At 42.3% G+C, this 22,650-nt stretch overlaps 1 long non-coding RNA gene across 2 annotated transcripts; it reads right to left on the reverse strand.

The window, feature by feature from the left end:
- Positions 1 to 4,392: 4,392 nt before the first annotated feature.
- On the reverse strand, positions 4,393 to 11,642 carry LOC144218893 (uncharacterized). Of its 2 annotated transcripts, none has more exons than XR_013331283.1 (3): positions 11,496 to 11,642; positions 5,655 to 5,797; positions 4,393 to 4,720 (listed from the first exon to the last, which is right to left on the reverse strand). It is a non-coding gene; the product is annotated as an uncharacterized LOC144218893 (long non-coding RNA). The 2 variants fall into 2 exon arrangements; XR_013331284.1 differs by having other exon boundaries at positions 5,514 to 5,797.
- Between the last annotated feature and the right edge of the window lie 11,008 nt (positions 11,643 to 22,650).

The raw sequence follows: 22,650 nt of genomic DNA on the forward strand, positions 1-22,650 counted from the left end.
TGTTTATTACCAAATTTCTATGGCTAGGTGCCTGAAGTTAAGGTGCTGGCAAGGTTGGTTCTTTCTGAGGGCTGTGAGATAAAAGTGCTGTTCCAGGCCTCGCTCTTTGGCTTGTAGATCTCCAAGCCTCTCCTTTATGTAAGAACCCCAATAATATGACATCATTTTAATTTAATTAAAATATCTCTGTAAAGACTTTCTCTCCAAATAAGGTCCCATTCTGAGGGAGTGACATTTAGGACTTCAACACATGAAATTTGAACAGGCACAATTCAACCCATGACAGCATTTATAGTAAAGGCCACTCAATTGTTCAGGAATCTAGACTCAAACATCTAGACCCAGAACAAAATCAGATCAATCTTTTATTCCCTCTTCCTTTCTGGATAGATGAGTCTCCGTATGGCAATTCGGACCTGACCTGTCATTCTAAGAGTTACTGGAATTCCATTACCTCCTGGCCAGCATGCCTCTTACACTCTTTAAAAAGAAGTGTGCTCTGCTTAACAAATCAGGGCCAGACATCCAGAGATAACTAACTGAGCGCTACTAAATTGTCAGGGGTATGACTTAAGCATAAGGTAGACTTTTAAAAAGGTGAGAGATTATTATTAAAACACTCAATTTCAAGTTTAACTACAACCTCCAATAGCACCAGACCTGAAATCAAAATTCCATGATAATCGCCAATAATGATGAAAATTATAGCAACCATTTACTGAATAGTTACTATGTGCCTGGAACAGGTACTTTATATGTATGGTTTAATCTCATCCTCACTATCACTATATGAGGTTTATGCTTTTAATTAAATTTGATGTGTAATAAAAAGCTTACCACAAAAGCTGTCACATAGTGTGTGTTTAATAACCAAAGCTTACCTATATGCCTAATGAATGGATGAGAAGACTGAGCTTCAGAGACACCCAGGATTGCACTAATAGTGAAAGACGCAGCCTATATCTGGATTCAGGTATGTTAAATTCCACAGACTGAGATCATATCTACTAAACCATGCTGTGCCCATTCCTACCCCTGTGTCACAGAAGCCTAAGGTTATATAAAACCCAAGATATCTGTTGCATCCTGAGTCACTGGAGCCTTTTATGGATGCCCTTATGTAGTCTTCAGAGCTTGAAAATGACTATTTTAAGATCCAACTAGGCCTTTAGAAATGTGATTTATGAGCTCCCTCTTTTTCCAGGACCCCTTCCCCCCCACACACCCAGATAGTGTCAGAAACTTTATGAGCACCAGGAATGTCCCAGCTGTGCTTTATGAACCCAGATGGCTGAGAACTTCCTGCTTCCCAGACCTAAGTGACAGACTGGTGAAAGAAAGCCATCCCGTGGCCCAGAGAAGCCCAAGTAGTTTTCTCAACTGACTCTATCCCACACTTTCTGGCTTCCAGCAGTCCTGGGGGCTACAGACCCCAGCTCTGTGCTTGATCCACACAAATCAAGCATAGAGCTGAGCTCAAGAACTTACCCGAGCTCAAGAAATCAGAGTCAGGATGTTCCTGGGGTCTACAAAGTCAGCCTATTTGGTGTTTCTTCAGGTTCTTCAGGTTCTCAGCAGACCCTCTTCAGTCAGGAAGGTGGGAGCATAATGTGACCTTGCCACTACCACCACTGTCTCCTACTACTCTTGTAGTGGAGGGGACACTGTGGCCAGCCCAGCAAAATATGGAAAATTTTCAGAGATGCATGCTTTTTAACTTGACTTCAACTGGTGAATGTGCCAGATTCCCCAATAAATGAAAGTTGGTGAATTGAGGAAGAGCTCTCTATTTGCTTAGTTTCTAAATCAACTGTTCTCTTTGAAGTCACATTCGGGTTACCATTTCCTTTCCTTAATTTCTGCACCAGAACTATATAGTGTGTCCAAAAATATGCAAAGTACTTTTACATATGCCATCTTATGTGACACAACGACTCTATGAATCCACTCTATGTCATTGGCTCCTGTAAAGACACAGAAAACAATATTCAGGATGATTCAATGGCTTCCCAAATCCCTCTGCTAGGGGATCACAAATGAAGATAGGCATTAATGGATACTTTTTTTATTCTTCTGTTTTCTTTCCATTACAACCCATTGCATCTCTGATTCTCAACACTCCTTTTCAACTCCAGTGTCTCTGATTGTATTACATAAATCTTGATCAACTCAATTCGATTTTCAATCTTGTTTGACATTCCTGAATCAGTGTTCAGAAATTCATTTCTTCAACAAGCGCTTTTGGGATGCATATTGGTGTCACATTTTGAGCTGAGTGGGGGCATAAAAATGGGGGAGCCATACATGAAGGAGCCATCCTTCCATGCAGTTTAGAGTTTAGTATTACTGCCATAACCAGTCCAGAAAGTTCTGAAGATACCAAGAGCATTGCACCAAAGAGGATGTGGTTCAACCATACCCAAACACAGGGAACAAAGGGCCAAAGGGCCTCTCATAAGGAACCTGGAGTTTAATTCCTGAAAATGTCCATCAACAAGAGTCCTGAGTGCTTGGAGGCATGATTCTAGACTAAAATGAACCATCTGAAAAGGGATCACCTAGCTAGCTATCTGTCTCCAAGAGTTGAGTAAGCTCGTGAAAACATTTTTATCTTACCTTTTTACCATGTGAAATTCTCAGACTGTGCCAGACATAAGAGCTTCTGGAGTCTATGTTTTCGTAACAACTATTCATAAGAACAGGAAGAGCCAGAGTCAGTCTGACTAATGCAGCTAAATCATCATCTACACTGGGGAACAGGCCCCAGGCCATTAATGTCTGGAGCCTTGGTCTAGATCCCATAGCTCTAAATTTCACAGGGTCTCCATATTATCATTTTTAATCTGGGAGCTGTACTAACCTGTCAAAAATGATTGTTAGGAAGATTCTTTGAGAAAATATAGTCAAATACACTGTGAAAACTCTTATATAATCCCTCCTGGAGTCTCTGTCTTGAGATTTTCTTAAGCTCAAAAGAGGTACCATTTTTAGAGTGGTAAGGAAGTTTCTGCCATCTGGTTTGAAGAATGAAATTTGCCTTTGCAAGAGTTTATCATTCTTGGAGGGGGCTCATCAGCATATTTAGTTTTGCAGATGTTAGGTGAGCATTAGTTTATTTATTTGTTTTTCTGAGAAAGACCTGAATAAATCACTCTAGGCTATTGTCCAAGGATTGAACTGGCTTCAGTTGCATTTTGCTACACAGGCTCAAATAACAACATCCAGATTTAATTTCTTTGCATCATTTAGCTCCACCATCTTCTTGGGTTATCCTCAGTCTCCAGCTTGTCTCCCTCCTGATAAAAAAATGTCTATAGCAACTCCAAGCCCCACATGATTGAATCCAGGGTTGGACAGAAAACATTTATTTCCAGGGACTCCAGAAAACATATCCTCAGAGCTTAATGGCTCAGCTTAGATTGTGTGCCCATCTTTGAAGCAATTGCAGAGGGGAGGGATAATTAGCTCATGCCCAAGACTCTGGAGATGGAGCCAATCATTCCCAACCACAAAACTAGTGGGAATAATGGCTTTCCGGGGGAAATTTACCAAAATAAGAGAGATTAAACACTAGACCACAAGTGATAGATTTCCACTTAATTGGGGAAAGAGGGATCCCTATGCATATCATTTTAATACAAAGTTGATTTTGATGGACCAGGTAAAGGTGTGGGCAAAGGGTAGGAGGGCATAGAGCAGGGAGCAGAGAGAGCTTGATTCTGAGAAGGATCCAGGAATTTCACTTAGACTTGAGCCCTAGTCTTGATTCTGCTGCGAGCACAGAAGTTGGCCTCATCTCATCTTGTTCCAAGAAGGAAAAGGTGGTTTTTTCTTTTAAATAAAGGATTCTGAAAGGCATCTTTGCCTTTCAGAAGACCTGGAGACCTGGGTTCCAGCTTCTTCTCCACTACCAGCCTGTCATGTCATATATACCAATGTAGTTCTCCTCCATAGAGGTTCCTCTTCTACCAAATTATTTAACTAATTAATTAATTAATTAATTAAAATATGGCTAGAAACTCTTAAGCCTCTCCAGTTGTAACTTTGTAGGATTCTTACTGTGGCCTTCATTGCTGGCATCCTCCTCTTTTGCCCTCAGGTGCCCAGATACCCATGCATCCCTTACACTGTGATGGCTCATCTGGTCCTGCCCTCTCTGGGTGCTTTGCTGAGTAATGAGAGGTATGGGATTGTTATTTGTATTTTGACAGAAGCCTTCTAAAACTTGTGCTTTAAGACAGCAGATTCCTTAGAGTAATGGAAATTTGAGTATTTTGATTTTAATGAAGTGGGTGGGACATAGGGCCTTTCTGAGATCTGAGACCATCTATGAACTTGGCTGCCTTTACATGCAGCTAGCAGTAGAATAATTAGGAAAACCAGACCTGGAGAAGAAAGCTTTCAGACTTTAATATTTATATAACATAGAGGGCAACAAACATGTTAAAGAATTTTTTATACAAGCATTTGTAATTCTTCTTTGACCTAGGAGCTCTGAGTTACTGCTAAGGTCATTTCCCTGAAGCAAGCATGGAGCAATTGTGAATTATGAGGTTGTGCTTCAACAGTGACACGTTGTCTCATGTGGCTCAGAGAGAGCATGAAGGAATTGCCCTATGGAAAGAACTGATGTCTCTGGTAAACAGCCCTCAAGAGCTGATGGCTCATTTTCCAACAGCCATCTGAGTGAGCTTCAAAAAGGATCTTCCTCCAGTAGAGCCTTAAAATAAGACCACAGATCTGGTTAACACCTGTAAGACCATGAGCCAGAAACCCTCAGCTAAGTCATATCTGGCTTCTAGACTTGAAAAACTGATAGGAGAATAACTGTCTTTTATTTTAAACCACTAAGTTTTTGGGTAATTTGTTATACAATAATAGAAAACTCATACAATAAGTAATCAAAGATGCCTTTCAGAATCCTTTATTTAAAAGAAAAAACCACCTTTTCCTTCTTGCTGTATATCTGTCCCTGACTCTACAAATCATCTCTAGACATTTGTGATTCTTTAAAAGTCTACTATTTTTCAGGCAATATGCTGGTCTAGAGAATTAAGCTCAGGATTTGATAATTTCCATGAAATGTGCTCTTTCCAAGAAATTGTATAGGTATCCATATCTCAAAAAGGTTTTTTTTTTTTTTTTCTCATTAAAAATGTAGTCCTGGGTGCCTGGGTGGCTCAGTCAGTTAAGCATCCAACTTTGGCTCAGATCATGATATCACAGTTCATGGGTTCAAATCCTGGAGCGTGCTTCAGATTCTGCATCTCCCTCTCTCTCTGCTCCTCCCCTGCTTGCGCTCTGCCTGTCTCTCTCTCTCTCTCAAAAGTAAACAAACATTTCAAAAAAATTTTTAATAAAATTCATTTGAAAAATGTAGTCCCTGGGAAATTGTGATAAAACACTTTTATATTTTAACATTTATATTTCTAATATATATATATGTTTTATATATTATACATAAAGCTCCCACAGGATTCTGTTAGTGGGCACCTTAGTTTTAATGAACTTACATTTCATATTAAGAAGTCTGGACTATGAGAAGAGGAACAAAGTCCATTCAAATACCCTCAAATATCTGGTGAGTGAAAACTTTCAAGCCCTGCCAACTCCCAAGAGATCATTTGGGGTCATCAGCTGACATTTTTAACAACCTTTTCACCTATTCATCATGTTCTTCCACAAGCTCCAGCATGAGCATCATGGGTAAGTGGCTTCATTTGCTGAAAAGCAGGGGGTCCATTGCTTTGGAAGGGTCCCCATGGTGACTCTTAACTTTGAAAGGTCACAGCTGCTGCTGGAAGAAGAGAGGCTATTGTCACTGACAGGGACTCTATTAATATTCCATCAAAGTCCTCTAAGGCTTCTCTCTGTGTCTCAATCCTTCATTGGTTTGCTGTTAGACATTATACAACTCACTTCACCCTTCGAATTCCAATGGACTTTTAGTCGAATCAACACAAACATTTTTTTTGTGTATCTGTTTGTTAAGGCAAGGAGAGTTGGGAGAAGGGAGAGACAAAAATGACTAAAACACAGCTGTTGCTACAAGGTCAGAGATTGAACAGAGCTGGATAAATAGGTTCAGCAATAGTTTGACATTGACCTCAAGGGCACTGCAGTAGAAAGCTGAAGAGCTAGAATTTTAACTTCAGCTGGGCCTCTAGAAATCCCATGTGCATAGGCAACTGACTTCCTTCCCTCAGCCTCGATTTTCTCACCTGTATAGGAAAGAATTTGAGCTGGATCAGGGGTGCTGAAGTAGCAGTAATTCTAGGATGGTCTCCTAAGATTCCCATCACCCAGCATACACATCCTGTATAATACAGTTCTCATGAATACACATGGGATCTATGTATGTAAGGGATCTTGCTCCCATCAGTAAGTTATATTCTAAGGGAAAAGATTTTTAAAGACGTAATTAAGGTCTCAAGTTAGTTGATTTTTCAGTTAATCAAAAAGGAGATAGATGACCTGACTTAATCCAGATGAAAGTCCTTAAAAAAAGAGACCTCGTCTTTCTTGAAAAGATCTTCCTGCACACCCAGAAGAACAGAATTGCTGTGTAATGAGCAAGATTGGCACACAGCCATGTGATGAGGAATCTCTGTGAATCCTTTAGAGCTGACAGTGACCTCCTCCTGACAGCCTGAAAAAAAAATGGCAGCTTCAGTCCTATGACTGCAAAGAAATGAATCTGGCCAACAACTACATGAGAGTGAAAGAGCACCTGAGCTCCAGGAAGGCACACAGCCTGGCCAATATTTTGATTGCAACTCTGTGGGACCTTGAGCAGAGAGCCCCGATAAGCCATGCCCAGACTCCTGACCCACAGAAGCTGTGAGATCATAAATATGTTGTTAGAAGCTGCCAATTTTGCAGTAATTTGTTTCACAGTAAATGGAAAATGAGTACAGATTCTAAATGAGTTCCATCTCACCTGCTAATTCTAACAATTCATAATGTCTCCTAGAGTACAATATTGAAAAGGATTCAAAATCTGCATCTAGATTAAGCTACAAAAAGTGTCATAATTGATTAATAATACCTACCATGGGGTTTATCAGTTTGGAGTCCTCTGATTGTAAGCAATAAAAAATATCACATAAATTGGCTTAGGGAGGGAGAAATAATTGTTAGATCTGGTACGCCCTTCAGAATGGGGAATGGGGAATGGGGAAAGAGACTTGGATTCTTGAAAAGAGACTCCAAGCCTTCAGTGGCAACCCCATGGAGGAAATCACAGCTCACTGGAGAACATTCCTCATACCACAGCAAAAGAGCCTGGAAGAGCCTGTACTTTTCCACCAAGTGCCAATCAGTTTCCAACAAATTTAAAGAATCAGAGTAGCAAGGATCTAAGACCCAGGGTGCTCTCTCTGATAATCATGTGATATCATAGAAAGAGCATGGAACTTACAGTCAGTATGACCAGGATTAAAATCTTGGCTCTGCCACTAATTGTGAGATCACAGACGAGGTACCATATTCTTTGGAGCCTCTCATCTATAAAAGTGGGGATAATGACACCCACCCACAAGTTCTTGTGTGATTGAGTGAGATAATAGCACACATGGCGGGGCACCTGGGTGGCTTAGTCGGTTAAGCGTCCGACTTTCACTTAGGTCATGATCTCGCAGTTCGTGGGTTCGAGCCCCGCGTCGGGCTCTGTGCTGACTGCCAGCTCAGAGCCTGGAGCCTGTTTCAGTCTGTGACTCCCTCTCTCTCTGACTCTCCCCTGCTCACGCTGTCTCTCTCTCTATCTCCTAGAAATAAATAAAACATTAAAAAAAAAAAAACAGCACATATGGCAATACCTAACAGACACCTAATAATGAACAGAAATAACAAAGGTTGAGACTGCTCTGTGGCATGGAACACGCACTGGTGTGCTGGACCAGGAGCCACAAGTCCTACGCAGTCAGCAGGGTGATGTAGATGACAGTTAGGACCCTGGCATTTGGACCAGGGTGGCTGCCTTGGTTAGAATCTCAGCTCCACCATTTACTAACTGTGTGTGTGTGTGGGGGGGGGGATGTATTTGAATTTTATATGTTACATGAATTTNGCCAGCTCAGAGCCTGGAGCCTGTTTCAGTCTGTGACTCCCTCTCTCTCTGACTCTCTCCTGCTCACGCTGTCTCTCTCTCTATCTCCTAGAAATAAATAAAACATTAAAAAAAAAAAACAGCACATATGGCAATACCTAACAGACACCTAGTAATGAACAGAAATAACAAAGGTTGAGACTGCTCTGTGGCATGGAACACGCACTGGTGTGCTGGACCAGGAGCCACAAGTCCTACGCAGTCAGCAGGGTGATGTAGATGACAGTTAGGACCCTGGCATTTGGACCAGGGTGGCTGCCTTGGTTAGAATCTCAGCTCCACCATTTACTAACTGTGTGTGTGTGGGGGGGGGATGTATTTGAATTTTATATGTTACATGAATTTCAAAGTTACTTGAACATTCCATGTCTCAGTTTTTCTCTCTGTAAAATCAAGATAATAATAGTCCCTAATTCATAGTACTATTGTGAGAGTAGAATGAGTTCAACAGATGTAAAACACTCAGAACAGTGTCTGACACATTCACACTCAATAAATGTTAGCGATTATCACTAGTATTCATCCATCCAACATGCATTTGTTGTTCCAAGATTGGTTAGGTGCTAGAATGTATATGGTCTGCACAAATGTATATGGTCTGCTCTATGGAGGATCTCAACACAAACAGATAAACAGATTTTTTAAAATTACAAAATGAAATCATAATCACAGCAACAGAAGACTTGAAATACTATAGGAAACCAGAAGAGGGAGCCTAACATTGGAAGAAGGAGAGAAGTCTTCCCAAAAAAGGGAATATTGTAACCTTACCTTACTTTAATAAGCCATGTAAACAGGAAAGCCAAAGAGAATGGGGGAGGGAGACAAAGCAGCTGAAAAATTAAAAACATCCATACCTTAGAAACATCATGCCGAATGAAAGAAAATAAGAAGGAGATGCCGAGTGAAAGAAAATAAGAATGAGATTCATAACACTATACAATTTCTGAAATACAAAGACTGGCAGACAAAATGACAACCTAAATTTTGCAAAAGCACATACAAAAAATCAAAAATTCGCATGAAATATACTGAACGGGAGTGGAGAGAAGAAAATATAAAAGCATAAATAAAATTTAAAGAGAAAGAAAGCAAGATTATGAACACCCAATGGTAATGAATTATCATCAGCTGGGGGTGGGGGAGCAAAATATGAAGAAATTTGCCATGAATATTGCATCTGAAATTCTGGAAGGGTCAGATCACTGATGGTAAAATAAGGCACCACAGTGTTTGATCTGAGTTCTCGAAGGTAATGTTATGAGCAGTGCACACACATGCACAGACAGGCCCACTTGGGCCATCAGGACAGGGGTGCTTCAGGCCTCCGCCAGCCCACCCAGCCTGCTTATGCAATTATAAACTGGTGCCCCTTCCCCTGGACAAACTGGGTAGTAACAGAGCACACAGGTCAGCAAGAAGAGTGGAAGCTGGATGTTGGCACCACGAATGCCCTCAGCAGGGCACCCTGGTGCAGGATGCAGCTGTACAGCCCTACTAGAGGGTACTGAAGATCCAGCTTCCAGAAAATACTGAGCAGCCCTAAACCACACACAACACTAAAAAGCAAAGGCACAGAAGGTGCAGATGGCAAGAGCACCCTCTTCTGGCAAATCTGGGAGCACTGAGCCTCTGAGTGGGAAAGTCGCTAACCTCAGCCTCCCACATGAGAGCATTTCCTGCACTTGGGAAAGACTGTCTCTTGCAAAGGGAGATAACATCTCATCATCTTCAAATGGAATGTCTACAGTTCTTTTCTAGGAATGCCCAGGTTAGCACATGACTTTTTAAGTTCAAATCATTTTCCCTCTGGCCAAGACAATTTAACCCAAACACTGCCTTTCTTTCTCTGGCCTAGGATCTTTATGGAGAAGTTATACCCACATTCTAAACTGAAGACTGGGTGGATGTTAACATGTGGCAAAGGGAGAAGAGGGTAATGAAAGATGAGATATGGAAGAGTTAAAGGAATAAACAGCCTGAAGTGGTAAAGAACAAATCCTAATCAAAGTGGTTTCTTTACTTAATATAAAAAATTAAAAAATGAAAAGGACTTTTACATCCATAAGTTAGTGGGATCTTCACAACAATCCTGTAGAATCAATATTAAAATCATGAGTAGTGCTGGAGGAGGAAGAAGGGATATCATGGGGGGGGGCGAGGGGGGGAGGGTTCAAGTCTCCAGGTAGGGAGGCCAAGGCTGGCTCCTTACCAGAGGAGAAAGCATTTTTAACTGTAGAAGGACATAGCATGGTAGTCGGGTTGCAGACTTTGCAGACAAATGGATCTGGATTCCAGCCAGCTAGAGGGGATTTGAAAAGTCCATTAGCCATTCTAAGCTTATTTTCTCATTTGCAAAAGGGGATGTAATAATACCACATCATAGGGTTACTATGAGGGATAAATGTTTACAAAGTACTTAACAAAATGCCTATCACATAGTAACCATTCAATAAATAGAAGCTACTCTTCATTCGTGTATTCAATTAATAATACTGATGCCTAATTGGAGGCAAGATGGCGGAGAAGTAAGGAGCTCCGGACATTTCGCCTGCACCCATCTCTCAAACAGAGAAGGCCTAAAGTCGTAGGACACTGAGCCACAGGAGTTTGGGAAGAGAAAGACACAGAGTACACTGGGAAGGAAACCTCATAAGTGCGTGAGTGCGAACTGGGGAAGATAAAAGCGGGACGGGACCCAGAGATACGGAGGGAGGGAAGGGACCCCGGCTTGCGTGCAGCTGCGGTGAGTGAGAAACCGGCGAGTGGTGGCGAGCTGCCGCGAGTCCAGGGGAAAGGAAAGCAAAGCTGAGATTGCTCATAGAACCGTCCCTGGAGAAGAGAAAAAACCTCAGATTGTAAAGACAGTGTTTTTTAGCTCTGGCTGGGGTGCTGACTTTAAACTAGGTGCCCTGGTCCCAGAAGGCGCCAGGAAAAACTGAACTGCTGTGCACCCAGCACCACCCATGGCGGCGGCGGCCCCGGTGAACCGGCAGCAATGCCTGCGGAGGTGGTCCCGGCGCCGGTGAAGCGGCAGAAGCGAGCAACAGCGGCCTGCTGAAGCGGCGGCGGCAGCGGCGACCCGGTGAAGCGGTGCCAGCGCCCCGTAAAGCGGCAGCAGCGCGTGACAGTGGCCCACTGAAACAGTGGCGGAGCGCTGCATCGACGAGGACTCTACGGACCTGAAGTTGCTACGTTCCCCGAATGCACTGGGTTGTATCCCTGCTTGACCCCGGCAGATCTGAGGCTGCGACACTTCCCCCACCCCCAACTCAACCCCCAGGCAACAGGGAAGCAGCGACCTGCGGGCCTATTCAGGGCAGAGTAACAAAGCCTGCGGACTGGGACCTGGAAACAGGCGAGGTGTGGGGCATAGAACTCAGCTCACCTTGGCCACATCCTCAGCACAGGGAGATCGGACCGAAGAAGTGAATTGCAACGCTTGGTTGAGAAGGGACTGGGGCGATGCCATTCTTCTCCCAACAACCACCAAGGAGGGCCCTAAGGGAGGCCAGCGGACACAGTGGAGACAAGATCTGCCTACACCAAACCACGCCCATCCCCCTCCAGATAGCTGTTTTGTTGTTGTAGCTGTTTTTACCTGAGCCTGGGTTTGCGTGTTTATTGGTTTTGTCTGTGTGTTTGTGTACCTGTGTTCCCTCTGTGGTTGTCTGTTATCTTTTTCCAGGGCTGCCTCAAGAAATAAGCCAAACTACACATGGTGGAGAGTCCCAAATACCACTACCAGTAGGGAAACAAAATAATCAAATGCTCAACAAAAGAAGCCAAGAGACACCATCCAAAGAACACTTCCTGAACACACAGGCCCTGAAAAGTCAAAAGAGCCCTCTCTAATACAGCAGAACTCGCAGGGGACGTGTGTACAATAGCTTTTAAAATTAACAAAAGATAGAAAGCTAACCAAAATGATGAAATGGAAGAACTCTCCTCCAAAGAAACTCCAGGAAGAAATGACAGCTAAATAGCTGCTCAAAACAGACAGNAGTATCACCATCTGAGACTTTAGCCTCCACTACAAAGCTGTCATCATCAAGACAGTATCGTATTGGGACAAAAACAGACACATAGACCAATGGAATAGAATTGAGAACTCAGAGCTGGACCCAAAATATACAGCCAACTAATCTTTGACAAAGCAGGAAAGAATATCCAATGGAAAAAAGACAGNTAAAAAAAAGAATTCTAGTTTATAATTAAAAAAAATATATTACTGATGTTTTTTTGAGTCAATGACTGATCCAAGCCCAGGTTACAATGTTTGGCCAAAAAACAGACATGGTAATTGTCCTCATGAAACATACAGTATTGTGGGGTACACAGGCAAAAATAGAATAATTGCCAAAATAGGTATTAATCATAAATCATCTAAGTCACTCTATCCTACCACCTTTTCACTGTCTCTCATGTCTCATGTCCTTCCTTCTTTAGCTTACCTTCCATGGTCAGTCATCATTGCAATCATTTGGGAACACACCTTCAACACCTTTGTCCCTCTCTTGCTTTGTCTTATTCACCTGGTTAAAGCATAGCTCTAATTCAGTCCAACCCGCTGGACCCTCTGCAGTGTCACCCATTCAACTAACAGAAACTCAGGCTACCATGTTGGCCATGTTGGCTGGTCTCACATTATTCCCTCACCGTCCCAAAGCCCCTGCTGCTATCTGGCAATTACAGTGCATTTCCTCCATCCATCAACTTACTTAGCCAACTATTCCACCCATCTCTTCTCTCCTCCAACCTCTCACACTACTGCCACAGCCTTACTCACAGCTAGAGAATCTGGTTATTTCACAGAGAAAATTAGAAAGAACTGCAATTTTTCTTAACCAGATCTTACCCGCCTGCCTGATTCTCTGTCCATCTACTCCTACTGTCCCTCCCACGGCCAGGCTCCTATTTAAAGCTAACCTCTCTATTTCCACACCAAATCCCATCTCTTTTCGCCTAGTCAAGAACACTGTTCTCTGTAGTTTCTCCTTACTTTCTTGCAGCTTCCCCCTTTATCCTGGACCATTCCCATCAGCATCCAAATGTGCTATTCTTTCTCCCACTATTAATATAACACACACACACACACACACACACACACACACACACACACACAATCCTTACCGGCCCATCCCTTTTCTTTTCTTCACAGCAAAACTCACGAAAGAGTTGTCTAAACTCACTGAGTCTAAATGTTTTCTTCCCATTCTCACTTAAATCTACTCCAAACAAGCTTTTGTCAGAATTGCTTTCCTCAAGATCACCAATAACTTCATGTAGCTAATTTCAGTGTTCGGTCATCAGTCCTGATCTTACTTCACCTTTCATTAGCACTTAACACAGTTGGGGATTCTTATACCTCACTTTCTTCATTTGGCCTCTAGTTGCCTGGTTTTTCTCTGACTAGCTGCTCAACCTGCTTCACTGGTTCCTCCATATGCCCCTGACCTCTAAGTGAAAGAGAGTCCTAGGGATCAGTCCTAGAATCTCTATTTTTATCCCTAAGCATGTGTGGCTTTAATACCATTTAATAACATAGATGCCCATGAGTTCCAAACTTATATATCTAACCCAGATTTCTCCCATTTTGTCCCAGATTCTTATACTCAACAATTACTCTACAACTCTACTTGAGTATCTAATGGATATTTCAAATTTAACATAAACATTACAAATCCCCAGATACTCCTCCTAAAATCTGTTCCTCCTGCACCATTTCTGATCTCATTTTAACAGTGAATCCATGTTTCCAGTTTCTCAGATCCAACACATTGGGGTCACCCTTAATTCTTATATTTCCCCCACATCCAAAAGTCAGCAAATCTGCTCAGGGGCAGTCTCTTCTTTTGCTTGTATCCTCAAGATTTTTCCTGAATTCTATTGCTTCCCACAATTTCCTCTGTTATGACCCTGATTTCAGCCAAGCTACCATCACATTTCCTCCTATATCTTTGCAATAATTGCCTAACTTGTGTCCATGCTTCTGTATGTATCCTCCTACAAGCTATTTCCCACACAGGAACCAGAGAATCATGTTAAAACAAGTCAGATCTTGTCTCCCTCTCTCTACTTGAAATGTTCCAATGGGTCCTAAGCCAAGCTCTTTACCACATGCTCCAGGGCCACAAGGCTGACCCATCACCTATCTGACTCCAAACCCCCCACCCTCCCTCTCCCACACTCTATTCCAGCCATCTTGGCCTCCTTGCAACATTTCTAACATGCCAAACTTGCCTCTGCCTCTGGATCCTCACCCTGGCTGTATTCCCTCTGCCTGGAATTATCTTCTCCCAGATATTGGTCATCCTCACTCCCTCACTTCCTGTAGATCTTTATTCAAATGCTGACTTCTCACTGAGGCTTGTCCTGTACACCCTATCTAAAGTTCACCCTCCCATACATGCATTTCTTATCTTCTGTCCTTGCCTTTTCTTTTCCTCCTTAGCAGGAGGAAAATCACTATAATTTGCTATATATTTATTTGAATTAAACTATGAGCTTGATGAAGACAAGGATTCTTGTCTGTTTCCCTTCTTACCATCTACCTGGATCCTAGAACAGTGTCTACTACACAGCAAGATAATGAATGAATGAATGAATGAATGAGGAAACTGAGTTTCCAGAAACTTCACTAATTTATCCCAATAACAAATGTGACAACTAGTAAGTGTCACAGCTAGAACTCAAGCCTCTTCTAGGATGCCCATGTTTTCCAGATGGCGACCAGTCCAAGCCAGGATAGAAAATCCTCCATTCCTGTTTGGAAGAGGCCATTCAGGATTCCCATTCTTCCTGAGTTCTCATAAAATATTTATAATCCTATGAAATAAGTTTTCCCAGTGCTCCTGCTAGGGCTTAACATTCATCTTTAATTTAGTCGATCCAAACAAACAGAACAGAAGAAGAGTTGCTGCTCTGTGAATAAAAAAACACATAAACAGCTTCCTAAATTCCAAGTTGCAATTAGCAATTCCAGGGAGTATAGTGATTTTATATACACTAAGATAGCCATTACCATCCCTGCTATAAGTATTACACCCACAGAGAAGACCAGGCCTTACCTCAGTTCACAGGGCCGCTGGGAAATGAAGACCTATTCATGGAAATTGAACTTGATATAACCCTCCCCTTCAAGGCACCATTATCTAGAAATTCAGTGTCCTGATTGGCCTGGGAATTTTATATTAAACTGATAAAATTTCCACATTTGCTGAGCACTAAACTATATGCAAAGTAGTCTATTCTGTTGAGAGATGGGTATACGATACAAATAGGAAAATAATACCATTTTGAAATATGTGTTGAATGAAGAGCTTTATAATCAGTATATCATTTAATCCTTGCAGTAACTCAGCAACATGGTATAATGTCCACACTGTGACTAGGAGGTGGGTTAGCTCATCTTCCTATGGCCATTGACAAATACCACGGTGGAAATTCCAATCCAAGTCCCTCTGACTCCAGGTGTCTTTACCCAGTGTGTCAGACCAACTTCAGTTAAGATGATTAAGAAGTTAAGAGGGGGGAAGATTCAGACTCACCCCTTCTTCCCAGAAGCTGAGATTTTCAACAGAAAAACATCTAACTCTGATTTTTCGCGTGTGCTGATCACTATAATCATACTCATTAGGGAAAAATGTATCCTCTATGTATAAGACATAGGAATTATGTTTGAATTATAGGTGAAGTTAAAAGACTGATATGAGGCAAAGGGAATTCCAAGGGGAAGGAACTTAACCTGAAAAAAGACAAAATCTTGAGTCGACTGAGGCAATGATCTTCATATATACAAGACTGACAGTACATTAACATCCTCACTCTGCAGAAGAGATCGGTAACTATACCCTAACAGGAGGACCCTCACACTAAACTCCCACACATGCCATTCGTTTGGACTTGTTAAAAGAATAAAGAGAGCATCAGCCCTTAAAGTTCTCTCCCTTTGACCTGAAGACTTCCATCTTTTTGTCTTAAGATCTGAACTTCCAGATAGTCAATGGGTTAACAACTTGCATCTAAAAGCTAAAAGCCTCTAGGAAAATTACAATCGATAAATCACTCTGTATTGATTTACTCTGATGGCTTCCTTCTAACCCAGCTGAGAGCTAGCATCTGATGCACAGAGTATTGATGCGGAGGAAGGAGGGGGAAGGAAGAGAAAGAAGTAATTGTAGAACCTGAAATAGACCCCAAAGGGGCAGGTCTGAGTGAAGTCCTGAGGCTGAGCTGTCTGTTTGTTAGAGCTTAGACACAGGAAAGATGAGGCCAATAATAGGAAAAAGGAATCATTACAAAGAACTGAAACCCAATTCAAACTGGCCTAAGCAATTTAGGGAAAGGATTATATCATGTCTCTGGACTAAATTGTAAAACAGCTAAACATGTAGGCTTTGTCACCACTTTGTCTGAGTTCAGATCCCTGCTCAAATCTTTTCTCCCTATAGGACCTTGAGCATGTGTTACCTAACTTCTCTGGGACTTACTTCCCTCATTTGGGTAAGGCCATGATGATAAATTCATGCCTACTTCATTGATTCATTGTGGGGATTGAGTAAATCAACACATGTGTTATGGGTTGAATTATACCACCCAAGAAAGATACATTGAGTGCTAACCCTCAGTACCTCAGAATGTGACCTTATATGGAAACAGGATCTTTGCAAATGTAATCAGTTAAGAGGAGGTCATACCAGAGTAGAGGGGACCCTTTATCCAATGTGACTGCTATCCTTCTAGAAGGGGAAAAGGGGTGCGGGGAGCACAAACACAGGGGGGAGCATGGGCTCTTGGAGGCAGGACGTGACACAGCTGCCAGACCAGGAACACCTGGAGTTGCCAGAACCCTAAGAGGCAGGAAGGATCCTCTCCTTCAGATCAGAGGTGGCTGTTACTCTGGTTGGGCCGCCACAGTCAAACACCACGGACTCGGCAGCCAGAACAATGGAAATTTGGTTTTGATAGTTTGGAGGCTGGAAGTTCCAGATGAAGGTCCAGCAAGGGCTGTTTCTGGTGCGAGTTCTCCTCCTGGCTTGCAGGTGGCCCACATCTCACGGTGTCCTCAAGTGGCAGAGAGAGAGCTCGAGAGCTCTCTTATGTCTCTTCTTATAAGGACACTAGTACTATAAATCGAGGCCCAACTCTATGATCTTATTTAACCCTTATTACTTCCCTATAGGCCCTTACTCCAAATATAGTCATATTGGGGGTTAAAGACACAACATATAAATTGGAGGAGGAGCAATAATTCAGACTCTAATCAAGAGCATAGCCCTGAACCAAGAGCATGGCCTTGCCAACACCTTGAATCTGAATCTCCAGCCTCTAGAACTATGAGACAACATATTTTTGTTGTTTTCAACTGCTCAGACCACAGCACCTTGTTATGGCAGCCTTAGAAAATGCTTATGGGGAATATATAAGGAACTCATCAAACTACACGCCCGAAACACAAACAACCCAGTGAAGAAATGGGCAGAAGATATGAACAGACACTTCTCCAAAGAGGACATCCAGATGGCCAACAGACACATGAAACGATGCTCAGCATCCCTCCTCATCAGGGAAATACAAATCAAAACCACACTGAGATACCACCTCACGCCAGTCAGAGTGGCTAAAATGAGCAAATCAGAGAACTCTAGATGCTGGCGAGGATGTGGAGAAACGGGCACCCTCCTACACTGTTGGTGGGAATGTAAACTGGTACAGCCCCTCTGGAAAACAGTGTGGAGGTTCCTCAGGAAACTAACAATAGAACTCCCCTATGACCCAGCAATAGCACTGCTAGGAATTTACCCAAGGGATACAGAAATGCTGAGGCATAGGAGCACATGTACCCCAATGTTCATAGCAGCACTCTCCACAATAGCTAAAACATGGAAAGAGCCTAAGTGTCCATCAACAGATGAATGGATCAAGAAGATGTGGTTTATCTATACCATGGAATACTACATGGCAATGAGAAAGAATGAAATCTGGCCATGTGTAGCAACATGGATGGACCTTGAGGGTGTTATGCTGAGCGAAATAAGTCAGGCAGAGAAGGACAAATATCATATGTTTGCACGTATAGGAGGATTAGGAGGAACTTGACGGAGGAACAAGGGGGAGAAGAAGGGCGGAAATGGTGGGGGAAAGGGAGAGAAGCAAACCATGAGAGACTCTTGAATGCTGACAAAAACTGAGGACTGATGGATGTGGGGGGAGGGGGGATGGGCATGGAGGAGGACACTTGTGGGGATGAGCACTGAGTGTTATGTGGAAACTAATTTGACAATAAACTATTAAAAAAAAAAATGCTTATGGGGCACCTGGGTGGCTCAGTCAGTTGAGCGACAGACTTCAACTCAGGTCATGATCTTGTGGTTCCTGGGCTCAAGCCCTGTATGGGGCTCTCTACTGACAGCTTGGAGCCTGGAGCCTGCTTCGGATTCTGTGTCTCCCTCTCTCTCTGCCCCTCCCCAACTCATGCTCAGCCTCTCTTGTTCTCAAAAATAAACAAATACTAAAAAAAAATAAGAAGAAAAGAGAAAAAAAATGCTTACACCACGTGGAATGCTGACACCAGTGCCTGGTATCTAGTATTTAAGACATGCTGGGTGTTGTTATTACAGCTCAGATGCTATTCAACCCAGGTCCTCAGGAACTTCAGCTCTTCATCTCTGTTTTGCTCACCTCTGTACTCGCTTACCCTCAGGAGCCCTCATGCTGACTCACCCTCCTGGCGGTCCCTGGGACTCCAGTCTTCTAGGCCCCAGCCTAGCAGCTCGGCAGAGAGGCCGTCTGTTTCCTAGTGGCTCTGGCGAAGTCCTGGGACGGAATCTCTTTGGCCTGGAGGAGCTCGCGTGCCCATCCCTGAACCGATCACGCAGCCAGAGGGTGCAGTGCTTTGGCCAGAGGTGCCCACCTTGCTGCCTCGGCCTGAGTCAGCTCCACTTGAACCGCATGAACCCAGAATGGAGACAGTGGTTTGGAAATGGAAAATCAGGCTGCTAGTCCCAGAAGAGGTACCAGGATGTGGAGGAGACATAAACAACAGATAATCACCACGTGGGATTTCAGCAACCTGAGGTTTGTAAACATCCCTGAAGTTTTCACTATGTTCATGGTACTATACTAGTAAGAATTACTGGCAATAGACAACNAGAATCACATCTGTACCATCTGTTAGCTTTGTGATCATGGGCAAGTTAGTTGACTTCTCTGTGCCTGTTTGCTCTTTCTTAAAAGAGGGATAATAACAGTCCCTCTTTCATAGGATCATCATGTGGACTGAAATGAGATAATTGGTCGAAAGTACTTAAAACAGTGCCTGACAAATACCAGGTATGAAAAAAATATGATTGCTACTGTTAAGTTTTGCCAGAGGGAAATTACCTAAAGGGGCTGTGCAACTGGCCTGAGGACACGTAACTAAAATGGAGAGTCTCATGCCTTTTCAGGCCACAGTGGAAGGAGGGTGTTCACAGGGACAACATGGTACTTCTCGCAGCCATCAGATGATCATGACAGAGGGATTTCTGGAGGATATCGCAGATCGATATCTAAAGGCTCTGATATCTTGTTGAGTAAGGAGCTCTTTGGTAAATCTATAAAGTTTAAAGCTATAGACAGTCTGTCCACAAAATGCATACACGTGAAAAACAAAAACCTACAACCAAGTTCCCAGGATTCTCAGATCCCTGAAGTTCGCCTCCCCAGCCAGGGGAGCCAGTGATAAGAATTCCTACCCTGGATGACCTAGCGCAAACCCCACACCGTTTTTATTTAGAAAGAAATCTCCCAAACAGGGTGTGGCGGCAGATCTCGCTTCTGTTTGTGATTCATGAAGTCTGCTGTGTGATACAAGAATGTAACTTGGTAACAGCCTTCGCAAGAGATTCTGATTCAGGGAGCCACCATATTTTGAGAATTATAGGTTTATAGGACTCGCCCAACGTCACTTGGGTAAAATGAGATCAGTGCAAGATTGGCGGGAAGAAATGACTCCACCTGAGGGGTCCCGACTCCAGTCCATGTTCTTTCCACCTTTCACACAGCGTAGAAATATTTTCAAATTAATTAAATTTTGAAAACTTTTCAAAGTTACTCTGCAAAGAAAACAATTCTGCAGAGAAAAAGAAATTTAGAAGGGAAACCACCAAGATCTTGGTAGTGGGGGCTCTGAGAAAATGGGGTGTACCCTTTTCTTTTTTACTTACTTTTTAATATTCTTCCAACTTTTCTACAATAAATATGCTTTCCATATGAGATCTTTGAAAGTAACTCTTCATTTAATATGTATATGTTCATATTTTGGTTTCCTGGGCATTTGACTTAAAATATTGGGGCACCTGGGTGGCTCAGTCGGTTAAGCAGACGACTTTGGGTCAGGTCATGATCTTAGGGTTCAGGATTTCGAGCCCTGCATCAGACTCTGTGTTGACAGCTCAGAGCCTGGAGCCCGCTTCAGATTCTGTGTCTCCCTCTCTCTCTGCCCCTTCCTTGCTCATGCTCTCTCTGTGTCTCTCAATAATAAATAAACATTTTTTAAAAAGTTTAAAACAAAACAAAATAAAATATTAACCCACTTAATTTATATTTTGTTTTACTTTTTACTTTAAAGAAAATGAGGAACTGAAATGAATTTACTTGAAAGTGAACCAAAACAAAGATGGGAAAGAAAACAGTGGTATTTGATTAGCAAGTTCGTGAAGAATTGCAGACACAGACCTACAATTTTTAGACTTCTCTATTGAACTTGAAGAGAAAAAGAAATTAATAGTGCAGCCTTGGATGATTTAATAAAGCATGTGTTTTCATATCTTTGGTGCTTTTATAAGAATGCCATTAGGAAGAAGGAGGTCAGGAAGACAGAAAAATGTCTGTATCCTGGGAGTGTGATAACAAAAGACTAATGATGGAGCCCTACATGTGTCTAATACTTACCAGTCCTCAAAGCCCATTTATAATAATTAGCAATTGGAAAGAACCCAAATGGTCAACAATAGGGCAATGGCTAAATAAACAGTGGTCGATTAACTCAGATGGAATACTTCATAAAGAGAGACAATGGTGAACTCCCAGACTCGCTGATTCTGGAAATGTCTGTATGACCTCATGTTAACTAAGAAAAAAAATGAAACACAAAGTGGTGCCTGGGGACTCCCACAAGGCATTTTAAAAGGCCTATCGCATTAGCTTTTTGCACAAGATGGAGAAATGAGGGCTTCATTGTTAGAGAAAAGAACTAATGTCCAATTTCAGTTCCATCAGAAACTAGCTGAGTAGCAAAAGAGAGCTTACAGGCAATCCTCTATTTGTGTAGTAATGCATTTCTGTCTCTAAAATTTTTCAAAAGGCTGAGTTGGGAAATTAACTTGCCTGTCATAAAGAGGATTCTCTTCTCCAAGATGAAAACAATATGTAAAATCTCAAATATATCAAGCCTTCTTAAGATGATCTCTCTGGCTTTATTTCTAACAATTCATATCATCTTTAATCCCACTCTTCTTTCCAGCTGAACTTGGTATCTGAGGACTTAAGTCCAAAGAGAGTTCGCTATTTTTGGCATCCCCAACCAATTTCATTGTAGTCTCAGTATGCATTGAGTATTAAATATGAAGTTCATTATCACCAATATTAGGACCGAACTTTTTCAAGTTTCTACACAAACCAGCAAACCATGAGTCAGGCATGAGAATCTTGGCATTGTTTGACATTTTTGTCTCTGAGATTCAGTGAAGAACAAATTTGGATAGTGTAAGAACTTTTAATACAATGCCTGTCACATAATTATTATTAGTAGATGGTTACTGAATCTCATTTTGGATGATAGTGTGAAGATTAGTGACAAACAATGGTCCAGACTGACTACTATTTTAAAAATAGAATAGTGTTTGCCTGAAAAAAGTTCCCTGCTAACACACATCAGGGCTCCTGGCTTTGTTCACCATAAGATTTTTATCTGTGTCAAGTGGTGATACAGAAGGTCAGACCATCAAATGTGTGAAAGGCAAAAAGCCAAGATGGGGAGCAAATATCTTGGATGATGGGACAAAAATCTAGAATAATCTTGCTAGGTTCTGAGGTAAGGTTTATACAAACCAAGATGGAAATTGATGAGGGGAATGGAAGACCTTCCACTTAACATTCAAAAAGATGAATTGTCCAAAAACAGGTTGGAGAAAAAAATAACTTAACCTCGCAGGTGTAGAAGGGATTTAGGGTCTTTGGCTAGTGGACTTCAGAAGTCCACTGTGAGTCAGTGTTACAGTCTGACTCCACAGAAAGCATATATGTATTTAGAATGAGGGGCAAGGATGCATTGAGAGCTTTGAGTTTAGTTCTCTTAAACTTACTTTAGGGGTGGCTGAGTTAAGCATCTGACTCTTGATGTCAGCTCAGATCATAATCTCACAGTTCATGAGATCGAGCCCCATCAGCCTCTGTGCTGAGTGTGGAGCCTTCTTAGGATTCTCTCACCCTCTCTCTCTCTGCCCCTCCCCTGCTCATGCATACACACACACACTCTCTCTCTCAAAATAAATAATAAA

Source organism: Crocuta crocuta, unplaced genomic scaffold (assembly GCF_008692635.1).
Source record: "Crocuta crocuta isolate KB4526 unplaced genomic scaffold, BGI_CrCroc_1.0 scaffold323, whole genome shotgun sequence".
Classification (NCBI taxonomy): Eukaryota; Metazoa; Chordata; class Mammalia; order Carnivora; family Hyaenidae; genus Crocuta; species Crocuta crocuta.